Genomic DNA, 19953 nt, shown 5'->3' with positions numbered 1-19953 from the left:
TACACACATATTCCATTAAAAATACTTATCAGACATTCATATATGTTTATTATTTATCAGTCACCATTTCAAGCACTTTTTACAAACATTACATTTATTACTCATAACTATCCTTGGGAGCAGAGAATGGTGATGTAACTTGCCTGCAGTCATTCAGTTGGTGAGTGGCAGAGAAACCAGCCTGGATGGATTCAATGCTTTTCATCCTTACATCCATGGCTTCTCTATAAATGTCTTGGGGCCCTGCCGCTTTTGAAACCTACCTCTCCAGTCTTCCAATAATTCTGCAGGCAGACCAGCACTCCAACATCCTTCTAGTAATTTCAGAGTTGGTTTCTCTTGTTTGCAATCAAGACCCTTGACTGACTCAGCCCTAAATCCAGTTATAGAGACAAGCTTATGTGAACACAAAAGCCTTCACTGTACTCTGGCCCACTAACTAGTCAATTACCTGAGGAACACGGAAGGGGGCGGGGTGCATATTTGTCATGTAAATGAGCCAAATCCTCACCTTACAGGGTAGGAAGCGACAGCCTTGGTGAAATTCAGGAAAGGGAGAAACAGGGGTGTTTGTTATTGTCAATTTTAAGCAGAAGGAGGTGCATTTCATGTGCAGAGCTACAGAACGTCACAATTCTCCACCTGAGTCCACTGTGAAAAGCAGCTGTGAGTATCTTTGGGCCACAATTCCCTGGGCTTCACACACAGAAACTTAAGAACTGGAAGAAGTCAGGACTGATTAAAGGAGACAAACACTCCCCTTTAAATCCAGTCAGCTGCCTCTCTCCCCACATGGACTATCATCTTCTGCCTTATCTCCCCCGCCTAACCCAAGGTTGGGTGTGAGGGCAGCTGGCACAAAGCTCTTCTGGCTTTGAAGGCGGAGCCCTGGCACTGAGCAGATGCAGCCTAAGGACAAGGTGTTGGGGGGGAGGGAACGTGGCAGGGGGACATCTTTCCATTTGCCCAGAGGCCATAAGGCAGCACCTGCTCTGACAGGACCACGAGAATGGGAGCAGACTGCCATTCAGTTCTTCCCTGAACCGACCAACAAACTTCAAAAAATGTCCTAAAGACAAATACGATCCTTTGTCGTTGAAAACGCATCCCCTTTCTTTTTCCTCTACAGGTCACTCACCTACACAGAGACAATTTTTCATCCAAGCAGGCCAGCGCGCATGTATGCTCTCTTTTCCTCCCTCTCTTAACTTCTGAAATAAGAGTCTTGGGAACCTAAGAGATCTTACGTATAGAATACAGATACACGTTGGTCATATTTCTTTTTTTTTTCTATTTTTTTTTTTTTATTTAAAAAAATTTTTTTTCAACGTTTATTTATTTTTGGGACAGAGAGAGACAGAGCATGAATGGGGGAGGGGCAGAGAGAGAGGGAGACACAGAATCGGAAACAGGCTCCAGGCTCTGAGCCATCAGCCCAGAGCCTGACGCGGGGCTCGAACTCTCGGACCGCGAGATCGTGACCTGGCTGAAGTCGGACGCTTAACCGACTGCGCCACGCAGGCACCCCACGTTGGTCATATTTCTGACAGAGTTCTATTCCTCTCGAAACCAGGAATTTATTTTGAATTCTTGCTGATTTTAGCTGCCCATGAAAACAGAAAGGAAATCACTAGATCCTAGCCCCTATCCTCCCCACTCTTAGACTTCTCATCCCCAAACCTCTGTGTCATGTCAGTCTCTAGCCTCTGTCACCTGGCCTACAGCCCCCTACATGGCTCCCCTGCCTTCAACCTCTCCTTCCTCCATTCTGCACACCACCCACTTCCACTGATCTCTCTGAAGAAATGCTTTTATCAACTGACAGTGACTGCCACCTTCCATCTATTAGATCGTGTCTACTGATAGTCTCAACTTAATTCTGTCCCCAAAACCCACGCATGTATTGTATGAAGTAGTTCACAAACGTTAACGTGAGGCACCCATAAGGACAAGGCAGTTTTCTATAAAACTTTATTTATTTAATTATGATGAGCAGTCCTTTAGTAGAGGGTTGTGTCATTTTTTTCTTTTGTGTTAAAATGTCTTTCTCTTACAAAATGTAAGACCTATTGAATTTTCTTGTGCCCTTACTTGGCAAAATGAAAGTATGAAGTCATAAGTTAGTTCTCAATTTTTATTTTATTTTTTAAAAAAAATTTTAAATGTTCACCTACTTTTGAGAAAGAGAGAGAGAGAGAGAGACAGAGTGTGAGCAAGAGAGGGGCAGAGAGAGAGGGAGACACAGAATCCGAAGCAGGCTCCAGGCTCCAAGCTGTCAGTACAGAGCCCGATGTAGGACTCGAACCCATGAACCACAAGATCATGACCTGAGCTGGAGTCAGACGCTTAACCAACTGAGCCACCCAGGTGGCTTATTTTATTTCTTTAGAGGTCAATCTTTGTGACATTTTACTTGTTCTTAATTTGCTTTATTTGACTACATTTGACACACAATGTACATTAGTTTCAAGTGTGCAACATAGTGATTCATTTTCTCTATACCTTACACTAGGCTTACCATTCTTTTAAAAAAATTTTTTTTACAAAGAAATTAAACACAAAGTCTTGAAACCTGTATAGTATAGAGGTTTCCCTGAACATTTTCCATTGGTGATAACAAGGTTAATACAAAGACAAACTCAAGATCACCCATCATCTTCCCTCAATTTATAAGTCCAACCCTTTAAGCCTGCACCTGGCTCCGGCCAGACATATTCCTCAATGTCCCAATCACATGCCATGCTCCCTTCTGCCCTGACTTGTCCTTCTCTCTTCCCTACCTATTATTCTTACTAACTAGTTAATCCTCAAATCCTACCTCTACCAAGTAATTTCCTTAAATCTTGCTAATCAAGCTCAATCTCCTTTCTCCTCATAGTATATATCATCTAAACCAATTATTCTTAAATGAGCCATCACGACACCTTTTACTTAGTTGCTATGTGCCACGAGAACTTTATTATTAGTAAGAGACGTACTGAGGCTTATGAATAATTTTTTTTTAATCAAAGCACATTGGTTTTCCCAATATACTTTCCTGAGTGGGTGAACCAAAGGTGAAAAGCAACCTCATGTATAGCTTGGTGGGATTCCTATGAGAAAAACAATCCAGGATTTGTTGACCAAGAATTCAACATACTGCTGGAATGGTCAAGCAGATGAGCACCACCATCACGCGTCATGTGTCTCATGACAGAAGAAAAATCTGAGAGCCACTGGACTCAACCAAGCAACATCATGGAAAAGCTACTTATGAAAGTTCATGACACAGACAAATCTTACGTCCTGGCATGCCACACTTAAAAACAGTAACCTTCTTGAGTTCAGGATTCCCATTCAATATCTACATGTATTAGGCACTCCAAATCTTGCTAAATTTAATTACATATTACAAGCAGAATCAAACAAGTTTCTCCACCAAACTATGAGCTCCTTAAATGAGCCTCGCTCTTGCTCCCTAGGGAAAGGTAGCTGGCACGTTATAAAATTGAATTTAAAAGTGCTCATGGTTTACAGGAGGAAATTCATGTAAGTACAGGAGGAAATTCGTGAACAGTTGAGAGGAGCTCTAATGGAAACCCCCACCATGCATTTAACCGGTATTATTGAGAACCTACTATGCTCCAGGCAGTAGTCTGATCGAAAATACAACCGTGTATGAAACAGGCAATAATCCTTGCCCTCGGGTAGCTTACATACTTGCGGAGGAAGATTACCATAGACAAAACAAATAAGCTAATTGTCAATTATTGATGTTATAAGGTGGAATAGGAAGGGGACAGATGCTGCAATTCTAAATAGGGTGGCCAGGGGGCTTCAAGAGAATGGTCTTTGAGCAAAGACTTGAAGCAGGTGAACAGTTATCTGAAGAAAAGTGGGTTCAGACAGAGAAACCTGCAGGTGCAAAGGCCTTGAGGTGGGGGCTGCCCAGTGTGATGGAGGATCCCCAAGAAGGCCAGGAGGCCTAATGCAGTGAAGGAGGGTAAGAATTCGACTTTCTGAAGATCCAAGGATGAGATTCTTCTTTTGTCTATGAAGCAAACTCTTTGCACTCTTAACACACCACTCACATTTATCTCTCATGTAAAATATGTCAGAATCTCTAGGCAAATCAAAGTACTGTATATGCAACCTCTGTTGCCTAATAACTAACCTTGTTAGTTGACACTTGCCTTTATTCCTTTCACACCGTGATGGCAAGTTTAATGTTTGACATCAAAGAACTGTCAGCAGCAAAACTGCTCAGTAAAAGAAGTTTTTGTTAAGTCTTCATTGCAAGGATACCTTTGTGTTGCATTTCATATGAACTAGCAGATCTATTCTACTGCTGACGGCTTTCATTTCTTCTTTGAGGTTCCTACAGAAAAAGAAAGTCTATTTCCTAGAGCTGTATCCCAAATTATTAGTTTAGATGTTATACAGCACATAAAATAAAATCAGAAGCCGCCCTGACCAAGGCAATGTAGATCTAAACCTGGCAAGTGACAAACCCCAGCCCTTACGTCACCTCCACTCTGAAGTTTTCCTCTCATCTCCAGGCTCAGGGAGGTGGGTTCTCTTCCTTTGTGTCCCCAGGTGATTTCTGTTCTATCATAGCAGTTATGATGCTATGTATTTTATAATTTGTCCAGTTCTGTAAAACTAGATTATAATACTATTAACATGTTTATCTCCCTTGCTGGACTTAAGACTGGGATCATGGCTGTATTCACTTCTGTATTCTCAGCTTCTGATGTCCAAGGTAGATGTTACTAATATTGACTCTTGTCTTCTTCTTCAAAGCTCCCAGGAAGAGGATACTTCCCCAGGAAGCAGTAGGACTTGCTCTGGCCAATGCAATATGAGCAGAAGTCACTTCAGGTGGAAGCACTTAAATGCCCATGTGAAATTTCCCACTCTTTCCTCACATGTTGTAGTCACTGTGGAGGGTGATGACATAGAAATGTCCTAAGATGGAAGCAGGGCCACCACACAGAGGACAGCTATGCTGAAGAGCGCCCAGACACAAGAGGGTCTTTTTTTTTTAATTTTTAAAAATCTTTTTTAAATTTATTTTGAGAGAGAGACAGAGTGTGAGCAGAGAGAGGGAGACACAGGATCCGAAGCAGGCTCCAGGCTCTGGGGTGTCAGCACAGAGCCTGACACGGGGCTCGAACTCACGAACTGTGAGACCAAGACCTGGGCCGAAGTCGGACCCTTAACTGACTGAGCCACCCAGGCACCCCAAGAGGGTCTTTTTGTAAGCAAGAAATAAACTCGGTTGTGTGAAGCCACACAGATTTTGGTGTATTTTTGTTACTGAGGCAAAACCTAGATCATCCTGACTGACACATCAGATAGTTCTGTATAACACAGATTTTTAGAAGGAAGAAAAGTACCAGGAAATGCACAGAGGGGATGACAGCACTGGGTGGCAGTCTGGGATGGGATGAGCAGGTGCTATGTTACAAGAAGCTGCCTGCAGTGAAAGAACAATTAACAAATCATTAATCCACTATACTTTGTCTTCTGTCTAGCCATGTACTCCCAAAGCTAATTGCTTACATAGAAGCTTCTACAATTTAAAAAATTTTCTTAATGTTTATTTATATTTGAGACAGAGAGAGAGAGAGAGAGAGAGAGAGAGAGAGAGAGACCGAGCACGAGTGCGTGGGGAGGTGGGGGGCAGAGAAAGAGGGAGACAGAATCTGAAGCAGGCTCTGGGCTCTGAGCTGTCAGCACAGAGCCCAATGTGGGGATCAAACTCAACAAGCCATGAGATCATGCCCTGAGCTGAAGTCTGACTGAGCCACTCAGGCGCCCAGAAGCTTCTACATTTATGACATTTATGACAGAAATGAAACTGATACTGAATTTCACAACCTTACTTCTTACCAGACCAATACCTTCTCATATACATCTGTGGACTAAACCAGAAGTCCCTATTTAAAGGATGTAGTTTTGAAAATGTAATGCTAATCAGCAATCAATACAGTTACAAATTCTTCATCCCATAATGTATACCAGTTAGATAGCGGTTACATTGCAAAAGTTCTACTTCTTTTGGGGTGGGGAGGTTGGGGAGAGGAGAGAAGGAGTAAAGGAAGGAGGAGGAGGGAATAAATCCTGTAAATCATCTAAAAAAAAATGTCAAAGGAGGTTGTATGAGGGCTTCCTCGAGAGTTTTAACATAATTCTCTTCAACATGCAAAAGTGGGCTGAATCACCCCAAGTCCTGAGAAGAGCACCCTCTTCCATAGGAAAGAGCCCTCAGCTGAAGCCAGGTAAACAGTAAAGGATGAAGAAACGGGGCTGTGCAATGAAGCAAGGAAAGCAAACAACAGGATGAGCTGGTTCATAGAAGACGTTCTGGGCAAACAGCCCACCCGCAAAGCCTTAAAGGAACAAAGGTTGGGAGGGGAGGAGAAGAAGAAGCCACGGATGGTAAAGCCAAAGGAAACCAGACCCAAAGGATGGCTCATTCCAAGGGAAGTGAGTAAGGAGATGAGTCTTCAAAAAACCAGGAGAAAGGCTAACCAGAGATTTCTTGGGGCCAGCCGAGGGGAGAAGATACTAAGAAAAGGAAACGCTCCTTCCCCAGTGAGGGGGATTGGGCAGACTCAGGCTCTAGACTGAGGTGGAAACAAGTGTTGGGGACTAGAAAGCCTGCCTGACTGGGCCCCAGCCAGCCCACTCCTCCACACTGAGCTCCTCTCTGCTCCCTAAACAGGATCTGAACTCCCTCACCAGGGTCATTTGCACTAGAACCCCTCTTACTCCCCCTGGTTCACTAACAGGTGAACCAGGTAAGGCTCATACACTTCCACTTCTGGGCAGCCCCCACCTAGGGCTCCATCCCCTTCCTGGAATAGCAGGGTTCCCCTCCCCTGTGCTCGGCCACCAAGCCGCCAGAAAGGAGGGGAAATTGAGTAAAGACAAAGGGCTCATATGCCTTGAATCTGTGCCACAGTAGGTAACATGGGATGATTCATCATGATTTGCCCCAATTATGAGAGGTCACAGCCTGACTCCATCACATACCCATGTTTTCCAACACGTAAATATATGAAAACCCAGAAAGAGAGGGGAAAAGTTCTAGAGTTAATTTTGCTTCAAAGAGAAATGTTTTTTTTTCCTTCCTAAAAAAATGTTAATGATAGAAAATTTGACATCAAGGACCTGTTTTGTCTCTAAATGTTTCATTTATTAAGACAAAGTATTTAGACATTAGTAGCACTCAACCTGTACTACCCCAAAACTATCTATCTATAGGGTATGAAACATTTTTATCCTGAGGATAACATCTCAGTATAAAAGAACTGATAAATACACAGAATTGGTACGAGTTTGTATTGTAGTCCTGCTTCATGGTGAGGTGACTGTAGAAGAGGACTTGGCTGAACACCAAAACCAGGAAAAATGGTTTTTATCTTATTGACACACCCACCCCCGGATCCCATGGGCACAGGAACTGAAGGTGTAATTATTCTATTCAACTGTTTGTTACTTTGTGAATGTAGTGTTCCCAGGCATTTCAGAACACGTTCAATATACTGCAACAAAATTAACCAAGATCAAAGTACCACATAAAGGTCTTATAACTCCTATGTATAGACTAGCAATGCTAAGAGTGTCTGGGAAAAAGGCAAGCACGGGGCGGGGCGGGGGGTGGGGGCGGATCCCAAAAAGAAAACTAAGGCAACTGTAGAGAAGGGATGCAAATCCCTGCAAATCCCTCATGTAAAAGCTTCTCTGATTATGAACCCTAGTCATCCAAGTTTGTGCATAGGAATGATGCAGGAATGGCACTCAGTCACATTCTAGCACAATTTCTAGCTTCATACCAGGGACCTCTCAGGACCTTTTGTTAATCCCAGCATCACCTTACATCACCTTACATCGCCCAGCATCACAGGCCAGGCCCTGTCCCTGCCCTCCTTAGTCTCATCTTCCACCTAAACTTCAGGGGCTAGGCTGGATCCCTTGCCTCGGCTACTGCCAATGTCCACTCCACTCATGAAATTCTTCTCATCAGGACTATATCTTCTACTGTCACTCTTCCCAACACTGCCTTTCCTTGGCCTCCTATAGCAGTCAAGGGTCCTCTCAGAAAAGAGCCTATCAAAGATATGCAAGAAAGATTGAGAGACCCAAGAGGAGATGCTGCAGCACATAGGAGCTAGTAATGACAAGCCTTTAAAAGCCACAAGTGGGTGAGTCTAGGAAAAGACACAGGTACCACAAACTCTTTATGTTTCAAATATTCATCACTTCTTTTTGAACTGCCACTCTATAGAAACCAATAAGGGGCAGTTCCCAAAATTATTAATTCAATAAAATTCTCATAGTCATGGTCCTCCATCTTGATTTGTCCTTCTATCACGGCGGTGACAAACAGGAAACTAGGTAGACTCCTGCCTCAGTAATTTTCTGATTTTGAAGATCACCAAACTTGTGCGGCCTTTAGACCAGTGCTACTAAGTGTGGCCCATGGACCAGCAGCATCACCTGGAACTCAACAGAAATGCAGATTCTTGGGCCTCACCTGTAAGCTACTGAACAAAGTCTCTGAGTGTGGGGACCCTGGAATCTGTGTTTTCACAAGCCCTCCAGGGATCCTCAAGTACGCTAAAATTTTAGAAGTCTTTTAGTTTTAGGGAGCTAAAGATAAGGACCTTAGGAAATGCACAGATAATCTAACTAAGACCCTTGGACTAACAAGGAGTCCAGGATATAGAGCCCCTCACTCTTTTAACTTCCTTACTATGACCTTCATTAAGATAGCAATGTTTGAGCCTCAGTTCTTCCCCTTAATGGCCATCAATATGACCAGTAAGACCTCTTTCAGTTTTTCAAAGGGATTTTCAAAGGGACCTTGGACTACCTCAGATCTGTCACTTCAGACAATGATGATGATGTTGACGATGATGATGGCAATGACAACAGAAGCAGCTATTTCTCTGCATAACTACCTCTGTCTTAATAGCCTTCACATATTAATTTGCTTAGTCTCACCACCCTATCTTTGCTTCACAGATGGTGAGATTGTGGTATATAAAAAAACTCCGCAACTTGCCTTCAAATCTATATAAGAAAAAAATACTTTATTCCAGAGTTATGAAAACATTAAAATAAGAATGTATGTGAAAGTACTTTGTAAATGTAAATCATTATATAAAAGACAGCAGAGTGAACAGCCAACTACTAATGAACTGAATTTTTTTTTTTTTTTAGCTCAAAACTCAGGAGATACTCAAGGTAGCTTAAAATATGACTAGGTTGCTTTTTTTAAAAGGAGTTATGTGCCAAGAGGAATAGGAAATTTGAATGTGTCAATGGGCGCTATTTGAATATTTGTGATAAATTTAAAATAGTAGAGGAAAATAAACATTGATGTCAATTTGAGGCGAAGAAACAGCTTTCAGTGAGAATAAGAAATAGCAACAAACCTCTTATCTAAAAGAAGATAAGGCTACCTGGTAAGATCTCCCAGGACACAAAGGGCTGGCTGTCAAGTTCTCTTCTGACACCTCTCACAGAATTCTGTTTATGGCCAAATAATTTAATCTTCTAGAAATAGATTTATAGATATGTTCTTTCTACTCTTTTCATATGACAGATTCTTAATTTAATCAGATTCTTCCTGCAGTTCAAATGCTCTTTCTACTAATGCATTATCTTCCCCCTCGACAACTCAAGGGATGTGGTGAATATTAATGACCCCTCTTTCCATTTGTCTAAGATAAGTCCCAAAGTGCTCCGGGGTTGAGGCTGCATCTCAAGAGAGAAAGACCACTTCTCAGACCTTGGGGACACAAGGAGCAAGAAATGAAAATCGGACCTCTATCCCACTATCGCTTCTCATGACAGAGCAACGGTATTAGGGATAGAGACTCGGAAAGGTTATTTGTTATTCCATGTCACACAGTTGCTAAGTGACAAACATATAGAAAAATATTTACTGTATTACAGCCAAATTCTGTTTTTTTAATTTATTTTTGAGAAAGAGAGAAAGTACAAGTGGGGGAGGAGCAAAGAGAGAGGGAAAGAGAGAGAATCCCAAGCAGGCTCCACACTGTCAGTGTGAAGCCAGATGCAGGGCTCAAACCCACTAACTCTGAGATCATAACCAGAGCCAAAGATGGACTCTTAACCGACTGATCCACCCAGATACCCCCAAATTCTATTTTAATAGATTGAAACAGGCATAATACTTGCCCTAATTTCTAAAAGGTATCATCATACATCTCCCCTACTTTTTCTACAAAAGATTTCATACCTATATATAAATTCACAGCACAAAATCATTTGTGGTGTTTGTTCATTACAGTCAACATTTAGAGTGTTAGACCAAACAGCAGTGATATGCTGTTCACTTCCCGCAATAGTAACACGCAAGAGTAAGACAAATTTACAGTCAGCACCAAAGGTGTAAGTGTTGGGCAATCACAAGTATTTGCATGTACACCTCAGAACAGCTGCAGGTAAATGATTTGACAAGGTCAAATTCAACTGGATGACAAGGCCACCAATGGGGCTGGAGTTTAAGTTGCCAGACCAGTTAGGAAAAAAATACGGGAAGACAACCAGCTGGATTGCAGAAGCCCTCTTTTCAGAACTCTTCAATTTAGTAAAGGTTTTTCTCCATGGATAACACAAATAGTGCACAATGAAAGCATGTTGTAAGGGAGAAGCCAATGTCTCATGAACAAAGCAGACAAAATTTTAAGTTTAACTGACTCACAGAAGGTAAAATCAGCCAACTCTCTACACAAAGTAGTGACAAAGACAAGTCTACATCTACGATCATTTGGGTATATTCATAGTTTTTAGTTAAAAATAAATAAATTTATATAAGATTAACTTTTAAATCTTACTGTTAAAAAACCTGTGAAGAAACCAATAAATTATATCATAAATTATATATCTGATTATATAATATAAACATTGTATACAATAAATTATAAATTGAATTTAAATATAATTTAAATTATACATTAAATTTAAATGCAATTTTAAAATAAGTTATATAACATTATATATGATGAATTATATATAATCATGCATAATATAAACTTATGTTTATGTTGCTATATAAATTATATAAATTATGTATAATATACAATATAAAATATACATATATGTAAAATTTCACATAGAAGAATGTCAGTTTCTTCAATCTTCAACATTACTCTGAGGCTATTCATGCTTTTTGTAGGAAAATTTTGAATTTATTCTCCTCTGACATTTAAATTGTTACCCAAGCAATATCAGTGTTCATATAAATTGTTAATATAATCTTAACTCACATTTTTCACACTTCATAAATAGACATGGTTGTGTTTATATGCACTGTTTTATAGCTGTGATTTACTTTGATATTTCTACAAATAAACTATGAAGCTATATTTAAAAACTAAAACATAACTTACTATAGTTCCTTTATTCTAAGGTACCACAATTTTAAGACATATCATCAATTTAATAATAGCTTTACATGGGAAAAGAAAAATCCCACTAAATGATCACATCAACTTTTTTTTTTTTAATTTTTTTTTTTTCAACGTTTATTTATTTTTGGGACAGAGAGAGACTGAGCATGAATGGGGGAGGGGCAGAGAGAGAGGGAGACACAGAATCGGAAACAGGCTCCAGGCTCTGAGCCATCAGCCCAGAGCCTGACGCGGGGCTCGAACTCACGGACCGCGAGATCGTGACCTGGCTGAAGTCGGACGCTTAACCGACTGCGCCACCCAGGCGCCCCAGATCACATCAACTTTAATACACATCCCTATTTCTAAAGCCTTCAAACAAAAAAAGAGAGACCATAATTAAGACAATAAATTAATTATTTTATTTAGCGAGAGGACACAGCTGAATAGGTAGACCTCATAATATGGAGCCTGACTTCCTTGGTTCAAATCTTGGCTCCTCCACTCCTTGGGTGACCTCAGGCATCTTCCTTAGCCTCTCTGCACCTCATTTTGGGGAGTAGCAAAATCAATATCTTTGTGCCTCTCTGTTCCCCTCTTGGGGAAAAAACAAGACGAGAGTGATCTGCCACACGTGTTGTTATGAGGATTAAATGGGTTAATGGTCTTAAAGTACTCCGAATAATCCCAACACCAAAAATGTGATAGGATTTGTTCAACAAAAATAGGTTATCACCACCACCACCACCTACCAGGGATCACTAAAGCATTTGCTACATTCACAGACAAATAATTTCTAATTCAACACACCGAAAAAATACATTAATTCAAGGAGCTATTCAACTGACAACTGAATGAGGGCTTGATGCTATGCTAAAATGTTTAAAAGGAGTAAAGATAAAAACTAAAATAAGAGAACCATGGTTGTACCCTCCAGAACAGAGAGTAGGGAAGGGCTTTTTAATTAGAGGGTCTGTGGACCAGGCTTCAAAATATCCATAAGCCCTCTGAAATGAGATGCAAAAATTACATCTGCATGTGCATTTTTCTGGGGTGCATCCTTTGATTCTTAAAAAGGTCTGGAATTAAAAAAAAAAATTAAGAGTCATTTGCCTCAGGTAGTAACACCATATCAAAAGGAAAATATATCTAAGTTTAATTTTATTAATACATTTGTGTATTCTCAATGATTTTATTCAATTGTAAATGGATTCAGTTACTTTGACAGGTATGCATACTTCTCACTTCTTGAAGTATGTTAAATAGCAAACAAGTTGCCATCAGGAACCCAAGTCCTGAGTTACAACAAACTCCTCCTTTTCTTATCTTCTAGAAACACCAGAAAAGGAAACTGCTTGCTTTATAAATGTCCAAGTGCGTTTGTACTATGGAGCTAGTCGGGCTTCCAAACCACCTGGGAAAAAAACGGCTTCTGGGATGAGTCATGCCAAACCTTCTTTCTTGTACAATGGCTGGTATTGCTGGGAGATGAGGAAGAGCTGCTACCAAGCTATTGTCAACCTTGTGAATAATTAAAGACTGATCCTGGAAGCCATTACTGAAGACGCCGGAAAGAAAATGAGCTATGTTTTGTCCTGACTTGAAATGTCCTATACATCTACAGTTTCAATATACCACAGGCTATAATTATGTCAAAATCTTAGACAACATGGCATTGAGGAAAGGCCGTAGATTTTGGAATCAGACAATCTTGGGTTCCATTCTGCTTCTACTACTTTCTAGCTGAGTGGCCATGGGAAAGTTACTTAACCTCTCTAGACTATAGTTTCCTCATAGGTGAAAACACCTCCTCCCTTTAAGAGACTATTGAAGTTTAATCTGATAAAGATGTGCCAGTATTCACAGCGGTGTCTGCAGACCATCCCTTTTCCACATCCATTTATGAATAATTTATCACAATAACAACTCACCACAAAAAATTAAGTCATTGATTTCAACTATTTTGCTTTTGCATGAAACTTTCTAACTTCTCACAAACTACTTCCAGATTGCATACCATTACTGGGATTATCAGTGTTCCTAATAAAGGTTGTTATGCAACATTAAGGCAAAAAAAAAAAAATCACAAGTACTCAAAGTCATCACCAGTGACTTATCTCCCACCTTTCCATCTATTTTCAGCTACACAAGTTACCAATTACTGCCAAGTCAATTTAAGAAACAGTGCAAATGTGAAGCTGAGGATATTTTGTTATGGTACCAGTATTTAGATGACACCTAAGATATTCACTCAATGTTAGGATATCATGTTTTTAAAAAACATGGAATCTGACATTGCATGCGAAAGCAAAAAATTTTTGTTACTAGACTCCTATAAATGTCTATGAATGTCAATTTGTCCAGAATAAGCATCCGGCTAGGGAAGGAAAAATTTAAGTTCCAACATACCCCAAATTTTCCATACATTGTCTCTATTCTCTGAAAACCTGGTCCATGATACGCATCATTCTAGAGGAAGAACGGAGGCTTGGAGAGCTCCAAGAATAACTCACGGAAGGCTACAAAATGATGGCACTGAAATCCAAACCCAGCTTCTGAAGCCATTGCGCATGTTCTTTCCTTGGGATCTAATTTTGCAACCGAAGCCAATGCCAGGGGTCAGAGGCGAGAGAAAGGAAGTAAATAGGGCATTAACTTGCCATTGAGGTCCTTTACTAGAATCTACATGAAATTCAAGTAGAATAAATGAATCTATAATTTCTTTTTTTTTTTTTTTTCATTTTTAGAGGTGGCATTTGTGGAGTTTCACTTTATTTGTAGCCATGTCCACACTGTTTTATATTATCAAGGTTCGAGCTGTAAGAAGTCAATGTTTCTCAAATAAGATCATCAAATGTCCCTCCTATCTGATCTGACTCACCTTCCCTGGAAAATGCATGCCTTCCTTAATGGCCCTTATCTCTAACAGGCTACCATAAGCAGATAAGAAAAGAGTAAGCGAGCGAATTCACAAATTTTTGTATTGGCCTTGATCAAGGTGGGCCTGGGTGATTTTTGCTTATGACACACTGAACACTACTTTTAATTCTAGTCAATATTCGTAGCCATTCAACAATATTTCCCCTCCCTTCCTGCCCCCACACCCAGTACGTCTATCACAAGCCTCAGAGTGCTCAAAGAAAGAAAGATTAACGGCTGGCATTATCAACAGCATTTACTGACCACTCTCCGAGTTGTAAGGTAATATCAACAGGTACTGTAGGCTAATTAGTTTAGACTAAAATAGACCCTTTGTCCTCAGTGCATTTGAGGAAAACCAGAGAGACAATTCAGAGCAGGGACTATGGAACCAGACTGGCTAGGTTCAAACCTCCTTCAGCCCCCACATTCTTGGGCAAGTTACATCTATGTTCCAGTTTCCTCATCTGTAGAATGCAAACAATAGCAGCTAACTCACAGGCTTGTTATGAGGATTGAAGTTTGTATCAGAACATGCATGGCGCATAATTAAGTGCTATGAAATGTCAGCCATTGATTTTAATTTAAATACAAAGAACAAATTAAAATTACATGCTTTGCCTGTAAGGTGTGTGTACAAAAGGACTATAATTCACGCATACTGGTACAACTTGAAGCAGTACATGTTTCTCAGTCAACAAGGTCTTATTTCCAGCAGAGGAGGTGTTAAATCACACCTAAAACACTCCAGCTTGGACAAAGGAAATGGGCTACCTTGTTCCTTTTTTGAGAGGGAATCATCTGGGTCGAGACTCCAAATGAAAAGAGAACCTCATGCAGAGAGCCACTAGCTGTTCTTTCACTTTCCCAAGTTTCAAGAGCACCTGCCATGCCACAGGGACTCTGCCTGAGTGAGAAGAAATCAGCGGAGAGAAGTCTAATAATCCGAAGGCCGACTGTCACTGTTTGGTGAACAGTCAATTTGGCACAATTGGTGAATCATTCTGCCTGCTGTAAATGAAACAGATTCCGAGGAGATGAAAGAGGTAGAACGCTGCAGAAAAGATCACAGCCGCCAAAGCCCGAAATAAGTCAGTCCCAGCAATTTGACAGTATATATAGAAAAAGGGAATAGTAGTTACCAGCTATTTTATTAGAGGGAGAAAATGACAGTCTTTAGAAGCAGCCTGATGAGAAGAATTTAAGAAGAAACAAAAACTTAAGATGGAAGGCCTAAAACCAAGGTAAAAAATACTGCAACCACTAAGAGAGGCAAAGGGTGGGGGGAACGAACAGCTGTCAACCAAAAATTAGAGCCCTTTGGGAAAATGGCTGATTTCAGATCTGAAGCAGGAAATGGACAAGGTAAGTTTAGCATATCTTGTGCCAGAAAGCAAGAAAGGTTATCAGAGACTACTGGTCTCTGATACATTGAGGTCCACAAGTTCTTAGCGACACTTAAAAAAGAACTCATTGATCATGAGAGACTGTTAGGGCACCAAATCATTACTCAGAAAATTGATAAAAGGAAAAAAAAATGAGCTTTCCTTGTCTTCCCCACACAACTTGAATTTCAGGAGACCCATACAGCTTATGAGGGTTAAGTTCTTTACAGACAGAATACCAATTAATAAATGCAAGAGAAGTGATAGATTCAGATCATCACCCTTTTGTAATCTCTAATGAAATGGATCTAGGCTACAACCATCTATGGATGCTAAGATCATTAGGTGAAAGGGAAGTTGACTCTACCTGAACCCACTAATCAACCTTAACATCTCAGAGAGAGAGAGATTCAGACATCATGTGTCTTGTGATTATAATACAACAGATTTTACAAAGCACCACCTACGAAGGATGCTTGCCTTTGAATCTAAATGTAATCAGGCCTCTACATCCAACTACCATATTACAGGAGACATGGGGAGGAGAGAAACAAGCTAAATGACACCAGTGAGAAATTGGCCCAGAAAACAGATCATTCTACCAGATCTGTGCTCTTTCTCTCCATCAAATCAAAAAGAAGGGAAGGGGGACTATTATAAAATAAAATAGATTTAAAAACCTAACAACCCAATGTAATGTGTGGACTGTGTTTAGCTCCTGAGTCCAACAAATCATAAGTAAAAATACATCTTTCAGAATATGTGACTATGGGAATAGTATTAGGAAATCACTGTTAATATATTTAGGTGAGAAAAAGGCATAAAAGTCTTTGGGTTTGTTTGTTTGTTTGTTTGGTCGTTGTTTCAAGAAAAAAGAAGTCCTTATCAGAAATGTATACTGACACATTTATAAGTAAGATAACAGGATGTTTAGGATTTAGCTTAAAAATACACCATCCCTAAGGGTGCCTGGGTGGCTCAGTCAGTTAAAGGTCTGACTCTTGATTTCAAGTTAGGTCAGGATCTCACAGCTCATGAGTTCAAGGCCCACATCAGGCTCTGCACTGACAGCACAGAGCCTGCTTGGGATTCTCTCTCTCCCTTTCTTTCTGCCCTTCTCCCCCCAAAATAAATAAATAAACTTAATAATAAAATAAAATGGGCTAGCCCCCATGAGAAAACTGGGGAAGAGAAATAAATGCAACAAGACTGACAAAATGTTAATAACTGTTGAAGGCTGGGTATTTATCATACTATTTCTCATAATCTCCATAACACAATTTTTAAAAATGACTAAAGGGTTTTGGTGGGAATTCAAGCTGTGCCTTATTTTACTACTGATTTTAGGAGGTAGGTAGGGTCCTCCCACAAAGGAAAATTTAGACATTCTCCACTTAGCAGAGTCTTAATCAGTTGGTATTCAATATGATCAGAAATGACTGAACCAAGAAACACAGGAGTTCTGCAATATTAACCAAATGTCAGCATAATTTTTCCCGGTAAGAGACAGCCTACCAGGCATCTGGGTTGGGCAACACAACCTACAAAGAGCTTACTTGATGACAGTTGATGTCAGATTGTCCAGATTTGTGAGGGCCCACGGCAGCACGGACACGTACCACAGGTATTCCTAAATCAAATCTTGGTCAATACAGAAATTGCAAACTTTCTTACCAACTTGTGTAATACCTAGAACTGCCTTTTTTAAAATCCAGTGGTAATGAATTTGTGTTAATTTGTGCCTACAATCACTCAGCAGTAATCTGGAGGTACAGGCCATAGAATACAAAATTTTAAGTCCACCAAAGGATCTAAGCCATGATTTGTTCCATGAGCATCACTGCTTTAATTAAAGAGCTAACCAGATGACCCCAGATGCTCACAAGTCACTAACTGGTTTGGTACATATCTCCTCTGTTTTTCTCTTTCCTACATATACTTTCTGTTATGGACTGAATGTCTGTGTTCCTTCAAAATTCATATGTTGAAGCCGTACTCCCTACCGTGATCGTATTTAGAGGTAGAGCCTTTGGGAGGTATTCAGAAGTAGACTAGGTCATGTGGGTGGAGCTTCCATGATGGAATTAGTAGACTTATAAGAAAAGGAAGAGAGAGACAGATCTCTCCTTCCATCCATGTACACAGAGGAACGGCCATGTGAGGGCACAGCAAGAAAGCAAGCCAGGAAGAGAGCTCTCACCAGAAACCAAATCTGCTGGCACCTTGACCTTGGACTATCCAGCCTCCAGAACAGTGAGAAAATAAATTTCTGTTGTTTAAGCCACCCAGTCTATGGGATTTTGTTACAGCAGCCTGAACAGACTGATGCAGGTATGTAGTTCACCTGCTTTTTTTTTCTTTCAAATTCCGTCTTATCTCTTTGTTAGGGAAGGTTCCAAAATCACAAAGATGGCTCCAAAGCCAAAGGAAGGGGAAATAGTTGAAAAGTATGGGTTTTCAACATGGGAAAATTTGACAATCTTTCCCCAGTAAGAAACTAGCCATGCACTTAGGAAATGTGTTTGGAATATCCAAAAGCAATACAGCATTGGGATCAAAGAAGGGTTAATGAAGTATATATTATTGGAAATAACCACATTCAGATTAATTACGAAGAGTAAATATATATGTTGGCAAGGCATACAACATCATCCTAGGCAACAAGAAACACAAGGCCTTATGCAGATGAGCACACAGATCTATTTATACAGGAACCTTCAGCAATTCCCGTCACAGATTGCCTGGCTGCCCTCATGTCTTCAGTATTCTGTGCCATGAAAAAGTATCTGTCAAGGATAATAGGAACACGATTTGACCTACTTTTCCCTAGATTCCCGCAAAGTCTATAACTCTGGTTCTTGCATTTATTCAGCTACCACGTCTCTGGGACACATTTCCTTGCTTTCTTTGCAGACAATCCCGTATGTCCCACGTTAAGGTCACTTGTGGGCAATTCCTCGACTCCACTAGTCATGGACTTTAAGATGTCCTACATCCAGCTGGTCCTCTGAATATCCCACTGAGGTAGATCACATACAGATATCCCCTACACTAGAAGGAAAATGCTTTAGAAACGAGGAACACAACCTGGACAGGCTGAAGACCTACACCAATTCAGATCCTTCCTTGCCAAAGAAGCCACACCAAAACAAAATGTTTCTCCCCAACTCTCACGTTTCCACAAACCTGTCTTTGCAAGAGCTAAAGGTCTTCCAGTAAGGTCTCCTTTTAAAGCAGACAACCAAGATTCAGTTTATTACAGCACCACCACCCTCCTTCCCAAACTACACTGTTGCAGCTTCTCGGTAAAGCCTCCTTAACAGCGACAAACCCTAAAGAACTGAGTAGAACCTACCAAAGTTGCCCTAAAGCCCTGGTGGGCAGGGAAACCTCAGTAAGTCAGACCCTTGGCCTGAGGCCCCATCAGGGCCTCCTGAGTGGCTTGTGAAAGATCCCAGGAGAAAATCATCAGGCTGTCCTGCTTTTCTTAACTAACAAAACATGCCCGACCCGTTCAGGCCATTAAATGCACTTAGATGCACAACCAGGGACACTCCTTCACCAGGAAATCATATCTGAACACACCATCAGGAAGTCAATATTTAAGATTCTGAGGGGCGTGCACCCCTCTGCTCAAGGGGGCGTCACCAAACACTAAGTGCTGGAGTCTCCAGAACCCCTGAGATGGAAGCTCGCCCGGGGAACTTCCAACTCGTGTGCCTCCACCTCGCCGGTGGCGGTGGCGGCGGCCAGAGTCCCGATGCCCAGAGCTTGCCACGGGGCGTCCCGGACATGCTCCCACGTCTCACACCTCCAGCAAACTGGGCTCCCATTTGTGGGGCCTGAGGCTTGCTGTCGGGACAGGGCTGGCCGACAGTTGGGTACGGGACACCTGCAGCTTCCCCTCGGGGGAGACGCCAACCGCCCTTCTTCCGGCGATACCCAGGGTCCGCCGCTCGAAATCCAGGTGCCCCTGGGTTAAGTCAGGTGCAACTAGGGGAAGGGGAAGCCGTCGCTCGCCGGGGGTCACCCCACGACCCCGTCGTCCCCGGACCCTGCACGAGGGCGCCCCGTCCGCCACCTCCCCAACTTCCAGATGTCCCCTCTGCGGCCCGGGAGGGTGGGCGCGGGCTCCACGTGCGCGCCGCCCGTGCCCACTGGGGCCCGGCCGGTCCGGGCCACTCACCCGGGCCCCGGCGGCGCTCCGCTTCCTCCGCAGCGTGAGCCCGCTCCGCAGC

At 41.5% G+C, this 19953-nt stretch overlaps 1 protein-coding gene across 1 annotated transcript in view; it reads right to left on the bottom strand.

Annotated features, from left to right (window-relative positions):
- RAPGEF5 (Rap guanine nucleotide exchange factor 5) overlaps positions 1-19947 on the bottom strand; it is a 232144-nt gene extending 212197 nt beyond the window's left edge. Inside the window, exon 1 of the mRNA XM_040472454.1 lies at positions 19902-19947. The gene's annotated coding sequence lies outside the window, so the exon portion shown is untranslated. The remainder of the gene's footprint in view (positions 1-19901) is intronic.
- Positions 19948-19953: the final 6 nt, after the last annotated feature.

The sequence above is a fragment of the Herpailurus yagouaroundi genome, unplaced genomic scaffold (assembly GCF_014898765.1).
Source record: "Herpailurus yagouaroundi ecotype Mexico unplaced genomic scaffold, PumYag 100, whole genome shotgun sequence".
NCBI classification, from domain to species: domain Eukaryota; kingdom Metazoa; phylum Chordata; class Mammalia; order Carnivora; family Felidae; genus Herpailurus; species Herpailurus yagouaroundi.
Note: the sequence above shows the minus strand (reverse complement) of the source record. Positions and strands in the feature narration are given on the sequence as shown.